The 19,981-nt window shown below is 45.5% G+C and overlaps 1 protein-coding gene across 1 annotated transcript in view; it reads right to left on the minus strand.

Annotated features, from left to right (window-relative positions):
* The window catches only part of LOC146829333 (indolethylamine N-methyltransferase-like), a 176,088-nt gene that overhangs the window by 41,969 nt on the left and 114,138 nt on the right, over positions 1–19,981 (minus strand). The gene's annotated exons all lie outside the window — the stretch shown is intronic.

Genomic DNA, 19,981 nt, shown 5'->3' on the forward strand with positions numbered 1-19,981 from the left:
CACCCATGTCAGTCCCCATAGAAGTCAATGTGCAAGACTTGCCACACATCATAGCTTGCCATTGACCCATGGGCACACCAACAACAATACAGTCTGTGACACAGTATCCGAAAATGCATGTCAGGCTGCCTTACCTGTGTGTGCACATGTGATTTTGGATGTTTCACTTAGTGGCACCCACTCCCAGGCAGGGCAATGTGTCATGGGGACAGATACAATTGTGGTATGGACAAATAACCACTGTGGTTGTCAACAGTACATTTCAGTGCATGAGGCATGGACACAGTTCCCGGTGTACATTGTGTATGTCATGTGACATACACCCTGACTCTTCAGTGGAATAGTATGTGTCTCACAGGGTGTCACAGTGCCACATATGTGATGTTCATCCACAGTATGTGTGCATTGCCATGCAGAGATGACTCAGATTGAATGTGCTCAATATCAAATGGTCACAACATCCATGTATATTGTCAATGTGAGTTGATGTTGCGTCTGTGTATCACAGACATCCATGTGTGAGCTGGCAAGAAACCATGGGGCACTTCATGTGTGTTTCATGTGGGCATTGTGTGCATAAGGGACTCTACATCATGATGGTGTCCATGTTGCGACACAAGGTCCCTGTGTGTCTGTCAAAAACCTGTGATGTGGGGTAGACATCTGTCCTCACTAGTCACTGTGATTTGTGTCTGGTAAGTGATGTACTGTGACAAAGACCATTGATTGCTCACAGCACAATATGGACCTTGTTGTGTGGACATGTAGAGCTGAGATGTCAGATGATGGGCATGTATCTGACATGTGTGCCCATACCCAACAGCACACACATCATGTGCTTTTGTCCTCTAACGTGGTTTCATGTGCTATTTGTCATGAACACTGGCAGAAAGATAGGGGGAATAGCAAACTGTCTTTGCTGATCTATGTACTGCAGGAGACCAGCTGTCCACAGACTGTTCCCTGACCTTGAAACCATGGTTGAACGAGACTGCATGTGATGGCATTGCTTCACCAGGCCACTGATCAAAGAATTGGTGGAGCAGTTGGCCCCACATCTGCAACCTGGCCGGACATACCCTACAGCGCTGACCCCCTCGGTGAAGGTGATGGCAGCCCCACACTTTTTTGCCACCGGTACTTTCCAGCACACTGTTGCCACTGCTGGTGGGATGTCACAGACTGTTCAGCCACGTGCTTCGGGACGTGTTGGAGGCAATGTTGCGTTTCCTCAGCCAGTACATCCATTTCCCCAAAACACAACAACTCGCTAACATCGAGGGGGACTTCCATGCCCTGGGCAGGATGCCACATGTTGTTGGCTCCATTGATGGGACACATGTGGCTTTGGTACCACCACAGGCACATGAGCAGACGTACCAGAACAGGAAGCATTTCCACTCGATCAATGCTCTGGTGGTTTGTTTGGCAGACATGACCATTTCCCATGTGTGTGCACGGTTCCCGGGCTCAGCACACGACGCCTACATAATGAGGAGTAGTCACATCCGAACGATGATGGCACAGATGCAGTACCAGCGTTCCTGGCTTGTCAATGTGTACTGACTGTTTCGCATTGTGTGTGTTTGCTAAAGTTGATTAGCACCCTATTTTCACACTCAACTAATGTGCAATTGTCTATAGGTGACTCCGGATACCCCAACATGCCATGGTTGCTGACACCCCTCAGGAACCCTGTGACACCGGCGGAGATGCGCTACAATAAGCACATGGCCGGACCAGGAGGGTGATTGAGCGGACATTTGGCCTCATGAAAAGCAGATTCCACTGCCTGGACAAGACAGGAGGGGCCCTCCCATATGCACCTGCAAAGGTGTGCAGGATCATCATAGCGTGCTGCATGCTAAACAACCTGGCAGTGCGGAAGTGGCTGCCTCTCATCTAGGATGGCAGTGACCAACCTCCGCCAGCCATGGAGGATCCTGGCCTGGGGTATGATGCCAGTGATGATGAGGGTGATGGTGATGTTGGGAGCCAGCTGATCTAGAACTTCTTCACATGAATGTCAGTTTACAGGTATGTGTTGTCAAAGTATTGTGTCAGCCTGACCTATGTTGGTGGTGCACTGGTGCTGATTGAGTGTGGCAGTATGCTACTTGTCAGGATGCTTGCTGTGGTGATGTGTCCATTCCGGTTATCTGTACTCCCAAACAGTGTTTACCTGATTGTTAGGTTGTGTCTGGGTAGTTAGGGCCCGATTCACAGAACTAACTTAAGACAAAATCCTAAACTTACTACCATTTTGGTATTCACAGAAGGCACTTACTCATTTTGGTATTCACAGAAGGCACTAACTCATTTCGATATTCACAGAAGTTAGGAGTCCTAACTTTAGGACTCCTAAATGCCTTCTGTGAATACCGAAAGTCTTAAAATTAGGATTTTTCTCAGTTTAGTAGTAGTATAGTTAGGACTCCTAACTTTAAGACTCCTAAATGCCTTCTGTGAATACCGAAAGCCTTAAAATTAGGATTTTTCTCAGTTTAGTAGTAGTAAAATTAAGAGTCCTAACTTTAGGACTCCTAAACTGAGAAAAATCCTAATTTTAAGACTTTCGGTATTCACAGAAGGCATTTAGGAGTCCTAAAGTTAGGACTCCTAACTTCTGTGAATACCGAAGTAAGTAAGTGTCTTCTGTGAATACCAAAATGAGTAAGTGCCTTCTGTGAATACGATAATGGTAGTAAGTTTAGGAATTTGTCTTAAGTTAGTTCTGTGAATCGGGCCCTTAGTGTTTTGTTTTGGGCATGTATATTGTTGTTGTCTGCTGTATATCTGTGTTTTTGATTGTATTTTCTGTCTGTCCTTCACAGGGTACTTTGGATGCTGTATGGTTTGGTCTGAACCCCAAGACCCAGATCCTTGTTCCAGAGTGCAAGTACTCGTTGTCCCAACCAATGATGTGCCACACACCCCTGGACTTTTATCGTTCACCACATGCTTAATTGTTTGCTCACTGTCACATGAGGTTAATGTGCATCAGTTGTGGAATTCTCACATTGTGAATATTTAATAAACCTGCCCTTCACTTTGGGATGTGCTCCGTGTGTGTCCACACATCTGACAGTAATTTGCATCCTGTACCTGTGGGCTGCTTGCCACTGACCCAGGATGGGTGTTGTGTGTGTGCATGCCACTGTATTTCCTGTTAACATCAGTGTTGACGATGAGTTAGAGGGCCCTGGTGACTATGTGTTGTGTTGTCCTTGTGGTGTGTCTCCCTCATATGTGTCACATTCACATGACTCACATAACGGTGTTCGCATTGCTGTAGTAGTTTGCATGCACAGTGTTCCTTAGCAGCTCATCATCGCCATGGCACAAACCAAGTAGGAATCACGACAGAGGCAAGTATTGTGTGATTGTGATTTTATTTCCAAACATGTGTAAGGATGGTGAACGAAATTTGAAGTGCTGTACAATGTGATGGTAATCCAAAGTTCACATGTGAGTTGGTAGTCTTGGGAGTTGAAATGTCCAGAGTAGAATTCACAGTCATTTGGTGCATTGTCACAACTTTGACCCTCCATGTCAAGTGGGCGATTTGGATGTAGGTCGGCAAGGTTAACTGGTTTGCACACAAAGGACGATATCAGGACCAGGTGTTGGGTGCCTGGGGGATATGCATGGCCATCAGTGTCTCAATTGCCATTCTTCGCACGGCCCCTCTTCTTTCTGGGGGGAACCTCATGTGGAGGCTGCTGCGGTGCCAAGGACTCTCCGCCAGAGTCCTCCTCCCTCCCTGTGGCTGTTGCGGATGTTGTGGCAACAGATGTTGTGGGCGCACCGGGAGGTGTGGTCATGTTGGTGCTGATCTGGCAGAGGCAAGTCTGTATGTCCCTGTGCACCACTGTTAGTTCATCCAATTTCTCCCACTTGGACTCCACCCGGGACATGTGGGAGTCCAAGGGGGCATGATGGGTAGCCTGCTGTACTTTGAGTTCCTTGAGGATCCCCACGACCTGTCCAAACCCTCCGGTGCTTTCCGGGTATGCATCTATGATGCGTTCCAGGTGTGGCTCATCATGCAGACCAGCCCACTCTGCAGGCCGTGTCCTCTACCTTTCCACCCTCCCACCTCCCCGACCCACACGGGCAGGACCTGCCTTGGCCAGCACAGGTGATACTGGGCCCCCTTGAGTGTTTGCACCGGTGGTGTTGTCCCTTGCTTCCAGGATGCCCTGTGTACCTGTTCTGTTGTTGTCCTGTGGCCTGGGCCTGTCCGTGTCGGCATGGGTACTCTGTCTGGTGTCAGATGTGACAGGAGTGGTTGCTGGGGGTGCTGATGTTACTGCTGCTGGAGCTGCTCGATGACTCACGCCGGAGGTGCCAGGTCGGTCAAGGTCGTCATCCGAAGAGGACGGAGAGTGATCCACGCCCAGGAGCTCAGGGTCCGCCATAGTCTGGGACTGGGACTCTCCTTCAGGTCCTGCTGTGTCACCAGCATCCCCTGTGGTTGAAGGGGATGCTATGTACTATGTCTACATCTCCCCAATTGTCATCTATGAGACACACCTTCACAGCCAGGTCAGGGGACACCACAGGGACACTGCATCTCCAGAGAGTGGGAGGATACCTGCAGTTCCAATGGCTGTGAGGTTAGATGTGTTTGAGTTGGCCAGTGCATGGGTGTGACTTGCAGCCAATTCATACATCATGACCATGTGTCAGGCATCTTGCCAAGGCATTTACTTTTGGAGTGATTGGTCCCAAGGGTGCACTTTGCTGTGGCTGAGAAGGTGGGCTTTGAGGCTGCATTGATGGCATTTTGACTCATTGCAGGACCTCCTTCACCCACAGAGGCCAGATAATACCGCATTTGTCATGCTTCCATTGCAGGGAGTCACAATTTATGTTCAGGCTGTCAGGCATTGGTTTCCTGTTGTCAAAGCCGAAATCCCCAGCTGGGCCTTGTGCTCCCCACAGCAGGGCCTAGTGTCAGCCATCTTGGCAGTACTTTTGACTCCCTGTGAGGTGAGCATGGTTCAGTGTGAGCTTGCATGTGGGTGGGGTGCTGGTGGCTGTGAATGCAACTCCCATCATGCTTTCTGCTACATGCACATTCCCAGCAGCCTAACCTTCCTTCATTGTGACTCAGCTTTCCTGTGAGGTGGTGTGACAGTGGTGGCAAAATGGATGACAGTGTTTGTTGGTTATTTATGGTCATGCTTTGCAGTATTAGTGGAGAGGTGTGGCTCACTGGTTAGAGGCGGCAGACCCGTAAGCAGAGAATTGGCCAGGGACCAGGGTTCAATTCCCGACGCGGCAGGGTCGTGGACCAGGGTCAAAACGGACTCGATAATTCTCGCCTCGGTACCTACTCTAACCAGGAACACACTCGGCAACTCTGGGCATTAAGCTTGCCTTATCTCTACAACGGCCCCCCACAGACGCAGGGGAGGCCTGGTTTCACCTTGGAGATACCCAGAAAGGGACCATCTCACAGGGATAGCCAGGACGGGTTCCCCAGCGGTCTTTAGCGCCGGGACACCTCCTTGTGAGGTAGCTGTTCGCGCTCTACAAATATCAGTATTATTATTATTATTATTCTCAGTCTTTAGGTTTGCACATGTTAGGACGTAGTTCCATATTACTGTGGGATGGCAGGTATTGTGTTTGTGTAACTGATATACACGTCACAGGATACTTGCCTTTCCGTTGCTATGGCTTTGCTGGTGGTAATTGGTTTCACAGTGCCCTTGCCAGTACTATATATGTGTTGCCAGACAATTTTGAGTAAATTGGTTGTATACTCACCAGGCTCTGGTATTCCTGTTAATCCATGTATGCTCTCCGGTGGTAGGATGGCCCGCACCTTCTCCCAAGACCTGAAGTGTGTTGGTTTGGCATGGGGACCACCGCCAGTCTGCCTGCTCAGGGTGTGTTCCCTGTCGATGAGCTTCTTGACCCTCCTGCGTACATCATAATACCTGTTCTGTATATTGTTCTTTGTGCGCAAACAAGGTGCTTGCACTTTGACCTTTTCGACAATCCTCTCCATGATCTTTTTTTTCTGTGACATGGGGGTCTGTTGGACCAATGTGCCAAACAACTGTGGCTCTACCCTGAGTATTTCGTCAATCATGACTTCCAACTCACTATCTGTGAACTTTGGATTCTTCTTGGGGGGCATGGTGCTGGCTGGTTGTGGGGATAGATGTGTGGGGGATATATGTGAGTGTGGTGGGTGTGAGTTTGTCAGTGAACATGTGATTTAGTTTTTGAGTGGTGCAAATGGTGCAGTTGTTGTGTGTTGTGTGAGTTGTGATGTGTCTCTGCAGTGTGGTGGTGGTGTCTGCTGTCCTATGTCTGTAATTTGCAAAGGATCATGGTAAGGATTTCTTGTCTTTATATAGATGGAGTTGTGGGTGTGTCTTTGTTCCTTGTTTTTTTGTGCTTTTTTTGTGAAATTTCTTTTGCTTTTGTTGTGCATGATGGAGACGTTTGTTTGACCATGTCAGACGCTGCCAGTGGCTCGCGCGGGCTAACCAGAGTCTGTCACAATGACATTCTGCTGTTTTTCGACGTTGGCGTACGCATCAGACACAGAGGGATCTGTTGTTTGGTAGTCACTATTTGCTGTGCGGCTTCGTTTTCCTGATCGTGCTCCGTGCGAGTCTGTCTCAATTCACACGTATTGCATCATACTGTGTGCCTCGTGCATTGCGGGTACGTTTTGGCCGCGTCAATTCCTGATGCGTGTCGGTCAGTACGATTCCCAGTCATTTTATGGATGAATCACTGATTTGCGTACAGTTTGGTCATGCGGCTCATGTTCTGTGCGAGTGGGATGTATTTCACATGTGTTGCATCTTACTGCACTGGTCGTACGGCACCAGTCCGTGTCGGTTGGTACGTTTTACAGCCGGAATCGGAATCGACCCCTTAGAAGCAATAAGTGCTTAAATGGGTTATCTGGTCACGCTAGACCAGGGCAAAGCCAAAGGTTCAGGCTCACCACGGTGGAGCATGGGCCTGATATAGGGAACCAAATGACCTTGATTTGGGAAGCATCGTTGTCGATGGTCATACAAAGTATAGCCAAGCCAATGCGTTGGTGTCTAACCATACAGTAAATGGAATGCATTGATTTTCTCCACACATAATGTGGTGATGCATCAGGTCTGAGTGTGAGGCGCTTATTCCAATTCTTATGCACAGCTGCTGCTCCCACGGTAGGCGATGCGTCGAATACAATGTTGATGCGCTGGTTCCTAGGCTGATATGCCAGGTCAGTTCCAGGCAATGATGAGGATTCCCTGATTCTGTGGGTGATGTGCTGGGTCCGCTCCACGCAAGGGTGAGGATGCGCTGGTTCTGACTTACTCACAGGTAAAGATGCACCAGTTCTGATGAGGATGCATGAGTTTGTGATGGTTAAGCACCTTAGACCTCACTTCCAAGGTTCCAGGACTGGTGTGGGACCATTTGGCAGGGCAGAGTCACAGCTAGCAGGTGCAGATGCAGGTAGTTAAAGTTGTTGATATCCTTAAGACCTGGAACAGTAGGCAATCTAGCAAGCAAGTAGGTTCAAGTGATAAAGGCCTAGTTCTTCCCATCCAGGCAGGAGAACAGGAGTCAGCAGGGCAGCTCAGCAAGGCAATACCACAGCAAGTCAGAGTCCAGAAAATCAGTAGTCAAGCAGAGTGGCAGTCCTTTCAGCATCACAGCAGTTCTTCATCTTGGCAGAGTAGTCACAGGTCCAGAAGTGTACTAAGGTCATGGTGTCAGAGGGACAGTACGTATATACAGGGGTGCCTTTGAAGTGGTTGAGACTTTAGAAAAAAGCTTTGGAGTGCACGGAGTCTCTACCCTTCTTTCCCTGGCTCCAGACTCACTACATGGGGTACGCAATCCTTTTTGTGGGAACAGCAGGCAGTCCCTTTCAAGTGTAAGTTTTAACTCCTCCCTCCTAGGCTTCTCAGGATGGCTTATCTGCATGAAGAGGACCACTCAGTCACACCCACCCTTCCTTTGTGTTTGGTTGTCTGTATGGAATGAAGAAAGCCATCTGTCAACCACCAGAGACTGGCACAAGGCACCAAGTAGCTAAAGTTGGTGAATGCTAACTTTTATAAAAGTATTTATTAGAACAGGACAATCCATTATACCCCCAAGTTACTAGGTACTGTAATCTACAAAATAAAGAGGAGGATTTACTTCCACTCACCTTAATCTCCCTGATGGTCAGGCAAATGATCTAATAACATCAGTGCATCAGTCATGTATAACAAATGACGTAATGATGAAAACACTAATACCTAAGTTTTTAATGAATATTCCAGTTACAAATTATATCCCTATAGCATTATATCCATTATACATGATTATAATACAGCAGTACCCAAATGGTTTACCAGGGTTCATGGAGTGCTGACAGGCCTCTTTTGGATATCTGTTAAAGCTTTTCAGCTCCATTGTTGAATAACGTATTACTGTAGGTTTACCTGGTTCCAAACAGGCAGGGGTCCAGGCCCCTGTCCCTGGTCTGGTGCGGACAGGTGCAGACGGACTTGCCTTTGGCGTGCCGGTGGCCCGTGCTCTGCGCATCATTGTGCCTACCGCCATTAGATTAAGGGGCCTTGCTGAACAATCGAATGCCAACTGACCGAGGCAACTAGCCACAATGAAAAAAAGACAAACAGAACTAAAAACGGCCAAATAGTAAATTACACTAAATGCTCCACCCGAAGTATTTCCCCAAATATCTGGCCCCAAAAGGTGCAATGTGCAGGAAACAGTACTGACAAAGATAAACATAGATGTATTAAAAAAAACTAAAAGCAGTCCCCCAAAAAATGCTACTTCTTGTGCTGGATGGCATTAAGTACAGTGGCCTTGCTGAACACCAATATTGAAACCAAAAATAATGTGATAAAGAAAATATTGTATCAAAAAAATGAATCACAAAAATATCCCCCAATATATTTATAGTGGTAAATACAAAAATTCCCCCAAAAATATAATTTGACACTAATATTGAGAAAATATGTACAATAATATTGTTTTTTAACTTTATAAATATATATATACAACAATCCTCAAAAATGTCCGCTGACACAGTACGCGAATGAGAGGCAGCAGTGGATGAGCTCTTTAGTAATCTACATGAAGTAAATACAAATGCACATAGTACAAAAGCAACTGATATGAAATTAGATAGTGACATCAAAATACTCCTTAAAGATCTGGAAAAGAAAATGAAATATGAAATAATAAAGTGGTGGGAGCATAAGTCTTTGACAAAATATGTGGAAGTTGGGAGAGTCCCTCGGGGACTGAGGACACTACTTGCCCCAAGCTTTGATTACCCCAATCCCCACATGCTTAGAGAATGGGGTGAGAGTAATCTAGTGTCCTCGATGAATTTGGTACCTATTCTAATTAAATATGCTGAAATAGATCGCCAAACGTTATTAATCGAGATTAAAGCCATAAATAAAGAACTAAGTAAATCCGACAAAAAAGAGTTCATTGCGGCTAAAAGAAATGAAATAATAGAACGTTTGAAGAAACATAAAGACAGAATCAAAGTGAGAAAAGTACATACATTTGCGCGTGATCAGGCCGATTACGAGCTAGGCCAAATATACACATTTGCCCACAGGTACAAGAACGCTAAAAAATTAAAATTCAGTGACAAGGCAAAACCAAATGTTGGTGGTAACGCACAAACAACCAACAATGAGGTGGACGCTTCAAGCACTGATACAGAATCAGTAACTAGCGGTTCCAGTACGGAAGGACAAAATTTGGAAAATCCAACAAATAAAACCATCCTTAGCCTGGGAGAAGTGGTTGTTTTTTTAGTGGAGGAAAGCAGACAGACCTTGAGACCAAGAAACGAAAAGAAGCCAATATGAAAAGGTGGAATACAATTAGAAGAGCACGGCACCGCAGGCAGCAACGGGAGGCCAAAAAAAAAGAGAAGGAATCAATGGCTCAGGAAATAACTTCTGAGGACAAAACTATCTTTAATCTGTCTTCCACCACATTAACCAAGGCTGAGGAACAGTTACTTGCCTTAGGGCTTAACTTCTGCCCTGAAAGTAACTTTGATTATGCCAATACAAGGGTCGATGTGTTTTGCTTTATTCGTAAATTGAAATTGAAAAAGTGTTTTACTATAAAAACAGGACTGGAAAAAAATAAAACAACACAGTCAATTGAAACTAATAATCCTGTAAAACTTCAAGTATCAGATGTACCGACACTCTTGACCATGCATGATTTAAGTAATGAGTCACATGGGAATACTCAAGAACAAGAATCTAGGGACTCCACCCAAAGCAGATTACAGAAAATTAATTTACTTCAACAAGGGGCAAGTGAAAGCCCTTATAAACCAAAGGACGCAGTTGACATCTTTCATGAACGAGTCATTGATGATATTAAGAAACTACATCATCAAGTCAACTATATAAAATGGAAGATTAAGTATAACAGAATACAATATGAAAATTTGATGAAAAAACTGGGCAAAGATACAGAAATTGTCATTAAAAAATCAGACAAAGGCGGAAATATAGTGTTGTGGCCTAAAAAAGACTATGTACAGGAAGGCATGAGGCAGCTAAATAATGATCAATGCTATGAGAAAACCACAATGAAGGAATATAATAAAGTGAAGGACATCATAAAAAAATAGTTGCAACATTGGAAACGTGAAGGACTGATTACTACAGGAGAATATCAATATATGTATAATGAACATCCTGTTCTTCTGTTTTTACATCTTTTACCAAAGGTCCATAAAAATGTTATGCCAGTACCGGGCCGCCCCATAATTTCAGCTATCAATAGCATGGCTGAGCGTGTGGGGGAATATGAGGACTATTGTTTGCAAGATCTGGTTAAATCGCTGCCCTCATATGTGAAAGATACAGGTGAATTTTAAACAAACTTAATGACATCATATGGACAGACAACTTGATGTTAATTGCATTGGCTATAGAGTCACTATATACTAGCATTCAACATACAACAGGTATTAACGCTGTGAAACATTTCCTAGATTCTAGACCATGTAAATATCACCAACAGAACAACATGTTGCTTGCCCTTATTTCTTGGTGTTTAAACAACAATTATTTTCTGTTTGGTAAAGAAATCTACAAACAGATATGGGGCGTGGCTATGGGGGCCTGTTTCTCCCCTAGCTATGCATGTTTTCACGTATGCTATTGGGAGGAGCAGGTCCTCATGAAGCAGCACCTCGAGATCTTTACCCACAAAATTGTTCATTGGTTACGCTACATCGATGATGTTTTTATTATATGGAAAGATGATATTGAGAGCGCTGGACAGTTTATGAAAACAATCAATATCAATTCTATGAATTTGAATTTTACATCACACATCAGTCATTCCAGAATTACATTTCTAGATGTTAGTGTTTATATCAATGAAGCAATGTTGGCCACTACCTTACATAGGAAACCAACAGCAGGAAATGCAACATTACACGCAACTAGTGCACACCCAAAGCAAATTATCAGCAATATCCCATATGGTGAAATCTTGAGATTGAAACGTATTTGCAGCTCTTCTAATGACTTTGATAGCTGCAAACAAGAGGCCCTCATAAGATTGAAAAAGAGAGGGTACAGTGATAAGATACTGGCTAAGGCAGTAGATAAAGCTGATAATCAAACAAGAATATCACTGCTTCCACAAATAGAGGAAAGGGGTAAAAATCCTGCTGAGATAACAGAAAATACACGCAGACTGATAACATCTTACAGTCTTCAGGAAAGGAAAATAAGGGCTATAATTAAAAAGGATTGGCCTATTGTCCTCACTGACAATGTTCTAGGCACAAGACTCCCAAATAACGCAGTCATCACATTTAGAAAAACACAATCTATGGGTTCATGATTATTGAAAAATAGCCCAGAATTAGGCACTAGTGGCACTTGGTTAAAACCAAAGCAGGGCTTCTACAAATGTTCATCTTGTCGAGCATGTAGGTTCGGAGTCAATACTACCAGCTACATGACTCCCTTCAGACAGAATGAGATTGCCATCAGGGGTAATCACAATTGCAGGACTGATTATGCAGTCTATGTTCTGGCGTGCACCTACGGGCTTAGATATGTGGGAAGTACTAAGCTACAGGTGCACATAAGAATACTGCAGCACCTGCGGGCAGTTATTAACAGTGATCCGGCTTATCCGGTCGCTTGACATTTCAAGGAAGCCCATAATAATGCTGTCAAATGTCTTTCATATTTTGTTATCGATGCAATCTCAGCCCCACGTAGAGGGGGGAACTGGGAGAGACTCTTGAGACAGCGAGAAACAAGATTTATTTTAGAGCTTGATAGCAAGATACCGAAGGGACTAAATAACACAGAAGACATGCACACCATTTTGTAATTGATTTTTTATGTGGATTATTTATATGTGGTTTTAGATTTCAAGGAAACTAAAAATGCAGGTTTCTTTTGGAAGTTTGGAATCATAGATTTTAGTCCAGATAGTTTAATCAAATGCTTGTGAGAGTTAAGATGTCCTGACCGTAAAATTCTTTATAGATCAAATAAGATCATACAGTTGCAAATGTAATTACTGATATTATTGATACATCTCATCCGCTACTAAAGGAAATGTAAATAGAAATTAAAGAATGCTTTTCTCTTTTTTTAAAACATCCAGTCAAAAATTTTGATGGAAATTTCACCATTATTAGCACTTTTTGGGTCATTTTATATTAGGCACTATGCACTTTATCTTATAGATAATAAAAATCTTTGCACAGATTATTTAGGAAGCACTTTCAATCTAGATAATAGCTCAGCAAGAACAAAAGTATTAAAACCATATATAAGCCTTTGTTGACATGTGTCTGAATACAAAAGCATTTAAGTTGGTAGTAAAGAAACATGCAATCAAAATGGGAAAGGCAAAAATGCATTGATGCAGAAATATGGCTATGCACGACTATTTTTTCGAAGGATTTTGCAAATTGTTATTTATATCTATATGTATGTGATGATATGTATATTTTAAAATTGTTTATACATATTTCTTTATTTTAATGAATAATTTATTTATTTGAATATTTATTGAATACACATCAATATGAATACACGTTTAATGTATAATGCAGAACAATCTTTGCTCTTGATTTTACTCGTAAACTGTGCCAAAACAAATGATATGTGAATAGCCTATGCAAGTGAATGAGCATAAACGAAAATGGAAGTGTTTCTTCCCTGTCTATTGTCACGTGGGTGCTTTTCACAAAGCATATAAAAAATATTAGTGATGTCATTTGAGATGTCATCAGTGATGTCATGAATGATGTCACTGACCATATCATGAGTGATGTAGTATGTGACTTCATCAGCAGTGCATTGCGATGCGCGCGAGTTATAGTTAGCTCAACTAACTATAACAGGCACATTTCTCTGGTTTTATATGAGTCAAATGTCCAACTAATTGTAACGTCTCTGAAATCTATGTTTTTTTCAGTGAATTTCTAAGGTTTTTTAAATGCTAATTTCTAACTATAACATCCCTGAAACCTATGGCTTTTTCAGTGAATTTCTAAGTTTTTTAAATGCAAATTTCTAACTATAACGTCTGTAAAACCTATGGTTTTATCAGTGAATTTCAAAGGTTTTTTAAATATCGAACTGCTATTGTGCTATTCGTCATTACTACTATTTTTTCTAACTTTTCAACTAGCAAAACTACTATGTAATGTAATATATTTCACAAATTACAGTGAGTTTTTAAATAATACAAAATAATGCAACATTCAGAAAACAATTTTTCTCCTTTTTTTGCTGTCATCAGCTACTACTTAACTTCACTTATCACAGTGATGTCAGAGTAGTTTCATCATAAACAGCAGGGGAAAAAACAATTAACTAGATTGTTAACAAAAACAAATCCCTAATTCTCACAAATATAATACAAAATCAACAGAAATAACACATCCAATACTATTTCCAATCTTCAAATCTTACCTTTACTTCGTAGTTTCTGTGAACATTTTCCCGATACACCAAATAATGTATCAAAAATTTTGCTTTGAAAGCATCCAGTATGAATTCCTTAAAGTATCTTTATACCTTCCCACAAAGCCGAATGGTGTATCTAAAATCTTTGTTTCAGAAATCTCAAGTATTGGGTAATTCATAAGGCAATCTTGGTTTCATTTCCAAGTGTGTTTCGCTGCAGTGACTCCAACCATTATTACACTTTAAGTAAACTGTATAATGTCCACTTGTGGTAGTACTTCCAGCACGGAAAACAAAAGCAACTGTTGCAAAAGTTCTTCCAGAAATAGATACTTGACTAGCAGCAACATTTTAAATTTTGGTTTCCACTTTTCTTCCATTTGGTCGACAGTGTTGTAGCATTATAATCAAATATTCTCCATATCTTTGTTGGCATAATTTAGATAGTATTGTTGATTTACAACAAGAACAGATCATCTTGTGATCTGCTTCTTTTCGTAAATTGGAAAATGGTACAAATTTGCAGACAGGTATTGTCAAATATAGAAATTGTTCTCTGTCAACTATAGTGCTTGAAGTTAACGAACACTGTTCACATTTATATTCCCATTTGTAAATGAGTCCAAATAAAATCTCAATCTGAATTCCTTCATCTTCTAGTACTCCAAGCATAAACATCAGAAATTCTCGTGCATCTTGCTGTATATTAGCACTAAACGTTAAAGATCCAGTACATGTATCCAACAGTTGGCGAATACCAGAAGCAGAATGAATCTTACTTCCTTCAGTTCTCAATTCTTGAAATAAAGTAAAGAGTGCAGAACATAAAGTTTTTTCCTGACTTTCCATAATTTCACAACAAACATCTTCAAGATAAAATATAACATTTAGAATGATATTACCATAGCAGTTGACACCAGAAGCATTTTCTAATTGGTATCCAACAACATCATCACTTGTTTGTATTTTCTGCTTCTTTACATCTTTTCTTTTCTGTTGATTTTCTTTCTGCTTTTCAACCATAGTTAACTCTTCAACATACTTGCGTTTTGAACACACAACATGTTTCTCATAAATCAATCAATCAATCAATCATGGCATTTGTAAAGCGCACTAACTACCCGTGAGGGTCTCAAGGCGCTGGGGGGGGAGCTGCTACTGTTCGAAGAGCCAGGACTTGAGAAGTCCTCCGAAGGTCAGAAGGTCTTCAGTCTGCCGTAGGCAGATGGGGAGGGTGTTCCATGTCTTGGCAGCGAGGTGGGAGAATGATCTGCCGCGGCGGTCACTCTTCGGATGCGGGGGATGGTGGCGAGGGTGCAGTCTGTGGAGCGGAGCTGGCGGGTGGGGGTGTAGAGGCTGAGTCAGCTGTTGAGGTACGTTGGTCTGGTGTTGTGGAGTGCCTTGTGTGCGTGGGTGAGGAGTTTGAAGGTTATCCTCTTGTTGACAGGGAGCCAGTGCAGGTCTCTCAGGTGGGGTGTGATGTGGCTGGCGATTTCAAGGATCAGGTGTGCGGAGCCGTTCTGGATGCGTTGAAGCCGTTGCCAGAGTTTGGCCGGGGCTCCTGCATAGAGTGCGTTTCCGTAGTCCAGTCTACTGCTGATGGGGCCTGGGTGACCGTCCTTCTTGTTTCGGTGGGGATCCACTTGAAGATCCTGCGAAGCATCTGGAGGGTGTTGAAGCAGGAGGAGGAGACGGCATTGACCTGCTTCGTCATGAAGAGGGTAGAGTCGAGGATGACCCCTAGGTTGCGTGCATGGTCGGTGGGTGTTGGGGGTGTTCCTAGTGCAGTAGGCCACCAGAAGACATCCCAGGCCGAGGGGGTGGATCCGAGGATGAGGACCTCCATCTTGTCTAATTTCAGCTTCAGTCAGCTGTTTCTCATCCAGTCGGCGATGGCCTTCATTCCTTTGTGGAGGTTGGCTTTGGCGATGTGAGGATCCTTGGTGAGGGAGAGGATCAGCTGGGTGTCATGGGTGTAGGAGATGATGTTGCGGTTGTGCCATCGTGCGGTGTGGGGGAGTGGTGCCATGTAGACATTGAACAACTTTGGGCCGAGGGATGAGCCTTGGGGTACGCTGCAGTTGATCTCGGTGGCTTCGGAGTGGAAGGGGGGGAGGCGACGCTCTGTGTTCTGCCAGAGAGGAAGGAGGAGGTCCAGGGCCTTCTCTTGGATTCTGGCATCGTAGAGGCGTGTTCGTAGTGTGCAGTGGTCGACCGTGTCGAAGGCGGCTGACAGGTTCAGGAGGATGAGGCCACGGTTTCTCCATTGTCTAGCAGTTTCGGTGCTGTGGTTGCTGCGGAACCCGGACTGGGATGGGTCCAGGATGCTGTTCTCCTTGAGGAAGCTGGTCAGTTGTTTGTTGACGGCCTTTTCGATGATCTTCGCCGGGAACGGGAGCAGGGAGATGCGTCGGAAGTTCTTGAGTTCCTTGGGGTCCGCCTTGGGTTTCTTGAGTAAGGCGTTGATCTCTGTGTGCTTCCAGCTCTACAGGAAGGTCGCAGTCTTGAAGGAGATGTTGATGATTTTCCGGAGATAGGGTGAGATGGTGCTGCTGGCTTTGTTGAAGATGTGGTGTGGGCAGGGGTCTCCCGGGGATCCGGAGTGGATGGTGTTCATGATCTTGATGGTGTCATCGTCGTTGAAGTTGGTCTGGGCGTTTAGGTGGTTGGTGCGGGTGATGGTCATGGGAGCGGGGGTCTCAGTGGTTGCCGGGGTGGTGACGGCGTTGAAGCTGTCGTGGATGTCTGTGATCTTGCGATGGAAGAAGCTGGCAAGCGAGTCGCACAGGTCTTGCGAAGGTGAGCTGTGATTGTTGTTCGAGCCGGGGTTTGGAGAGTTCCTTCACAATGTTGAAGAGCTCTTTGCTATTGTGTGCATTGTTGTCTAGGTGGTCTTTGAAGGAGGTCCTTTTGGCGGATCTGATGAGGTGGTGGTGTCTGCGGGTGGCGTTCTTGTGGGCTGTGTAGCTTTGTGGTATTTGTTCACGGATCCAGTTTTTAGTTTTCGGCAGGTTTGCTTGGAGGCCTGGAGGTCTTCGGTGAACCAGCTGGCTTTCTTGCTAGTGTGGGTGTTGGAGGGCTTCTTGAGCAGGGTGAGGGTGTTGGCGCAGTCGTTGATCCACTGTTTGAGATTGCGAGCGGCGGTGTTGGGGTCGGTCAGATCTGCGGGTGGGCTCCTGGCGAGGGTGGTGGAAAGCTGGTCTTCGGTGACTTTGCTCCAGCAGCGACACGGCATCTGTTGGGTGCAGTGGTGCGAGCGTGGTGGGTTTCCGGAAGGTGAAGTGGATGCAGCGGTGATCGGTCCAGTGGAGCTCAGTGGTGTGGTTGAAGGAGACGTGGGAGCTTGCAGAGCAGATGGAGTAAAGCGTGTGGCCAACGGAGAGGGTGGGTGTAGTGATGAGTTGTCTGAGTCCAACGTTGGCAAGGTTGTCGATCAGGGTGGAGGAGTTGGTGTCGTTGTTGTTCTTGAGGTGGAAGTTTAGGTCCCCGAGGAGGATGTAGTCCATGGAGGTGAGGGCGTGTGTGCTGACGAGGTCGGTGATGGAGTCGCTGAACTGTGCTCATGGTCCGGGGGGTCTGTAGATGAGCGTTCCTCTGAGGGTGGTGTGGGGATCGGTGTGGATCTGGAAGTGCAGGTGTTTGGCAGTGCTGAGGGTGTCATCGGTGTTAGTTGAGACTTTGAGAGTGTTCCTGTGAACGATGGCGATTCCTCCTCCTGCTCCATTGGTGCGGTCCCTGTGGGTGATCTTATAGCCTTCCGGGATGGCTATGGCGACGAAGGGTTCAGCCATGTCTCCGTCAGGAAGGCGACGTCTGGGGTGTTGGAGTCCAGTTGGTCCCAGAGTTCCACTGCATGTTTGCGTGCGGAGCGGGTGTTGAGAAGGATGCATCTGAGGTGGTTGGGTTCTTTGGTAGGTGGGTTGGCGGGCCGGATGCTGGTGGAGCTGCAGTTCCGGCAGGAGAAGGGTCCTTGGGTGCGCTTCGGGGCAGCCAGGCAGCAGGTTCATGATTGTCTGGCGTTGAGTGCGTGGAGGGTGCTGAAGTCGTAGCAGAGGCGGGCGTCGTGGCCTTAGGGGTGCCCAGGGGTCCTGGCACTGGGCGCGGTCCTGGCGCGGACGAGCTTGGACAGGCACAGACGGGATTGCCTTAGGCGCGGCCACAATATATGGGGAGGTGGGAGAGAGTAGCAGCTGTGAGGCAGGAGGTTGGGGCAGCGAATGGGCAGTCAGGGGGCAAGGCCACAGGGGATGCAGCGGCGGGAGCGGGAGCGGTGAACGGCATGGAAGGCAAGGGCACAGAATCACGGGGTGTACAGAAGGAAAACTGGGCACAGATCACAGGGCTCACTGAAGGAAAGACGGGCACAGAGTCACGGGGGGCACAGAAGGAAAACTGGGCACAGATCACGGGGGCACAGAAGGAAAAATGGGCACAAATCATGGGGGGCACAGAAGGAAAAACGGGCACAGATCACGGGGGCACAGAAGGAAAACCGGGCTCAGATCACAGGGGGGCACAGAAGGAAAAACAGGCACAGAATCACTGGGGCACATAAGGAAAAACAGGCACAGAGTCACGGGGCACTGAAGGAAAAATGGGCACAGAATCACGGGGGTGACGATGGGAACAGAAGGAAAGAAGGGTACAGGGAAAAATACAGGCACAGGGGGGAAACAGACAACAGCAGTCACAGACAGCAAAAGAGAAAACGATACGGGCAGTACAATGAAAAATAGTACAGACCTAAGGCCTACCACTGGCCACCAGGGATGAGACGCAGGTGGTAGCCTGCGGGTGGAGGAGAGCCTCAACTTTCCTCAGCAGCGGCAGCTGGGACAGGGACAGGACACACAGGTGGTGCTAAGCGGAGGGGAGAGACCTACCTAACAAGGTCAAGGGTCGCTCTCCTCACCGTGCAGCGGCCACCCTATATGGGGAGGTGGGAGGGAGGAGCAGCTGGGTTGCAGGAGGTGGGAGGTAAGGGCAGCGAATGGGCAGTCAGGGAGGTGGGGCCGCAGGGGACGCAGCAGGGTGAACGGGAGTGGTGAAAGGCACGGAAGGCAAGGGCACAGAATCACGGGGGTCACAGAAGGAAAACCGGGCACAGATCATGGGGGTCACAGAAGGAAAGACAGGCACAGATCACGGGGGCACGGAAGGAAAATGGGCACAGAATCACAGGGGGCACAATAGGAAAAACGGGCACAGAATCACGGGGGCACAGAAGGAAAAATGGGCACAGAAGGAAAAACAGGCACAGATCACCGGGGCACAGAAGGAAAACCAGGCACAGATCACGGTGGCACAGAATGAAAAATGTGCACAGAATCACGGGGGTACAGAAGGAAAAACAGGCACAAAATCACGGGGGCACAGAGGGAAAAACAGGCACAGAATCACAGGGGTGACGATGAGAACAGAAGGAAGGAAGGGTACAGGGGAAAATACAGGCACAGGGGTCAATAGGATATTCACCTAAATGGGGAGCATAAAGCCTTCTCAAACGATTATATTCTCTTACACAATTAACATCAGCACTAACATTGTTCTCATCAAAATCAATGAAATAAAAACCAGACAACGTTCTAACTCAAGATAATGCAACATATACCATTCCCTCTTTAAACACAGTTTTTCCAAAATTTACCAAAGCATTATCTACACTTAAACCTTGTGATTTGTGAATAGTTATTGCATATGCTAAACAGAAGGGAAACTGTTTTCTACGAACATACAAGTCTTTTACAAGCAAAAAACGTGAGGCAGAACGTGCAATCTGTCTTACCTCTGCAATCTGATCAAATTTAACTTTCAAAAATTCAATTCCATTTCTATTTTGATATTTCACAAAATCAACAACTTTCCCCATTGCTCCATTCACTAAACCTTCTTCTACATTCAGATTGCGCTTCAAAATTACCCGACAGTTTAAACATACATCTACAATTTTTTCTAAGCCAGCAGTTTTTGATATAGACTTTTCCAAAGAA

This window comes from Triturus cristatus, chromosome 5_2 (assembly GCF_964204655.1).
Source record: "Triturus cristatus chromosome 5_2, aTriCri1.1, whole genome shotgun sequence".
Classification (NCBI taxonomy): Eukaryota; Metazoa; Chordata; class Amphibia; order Caudata; family Salamandridae; genus Triturus; species Triturus cristatus.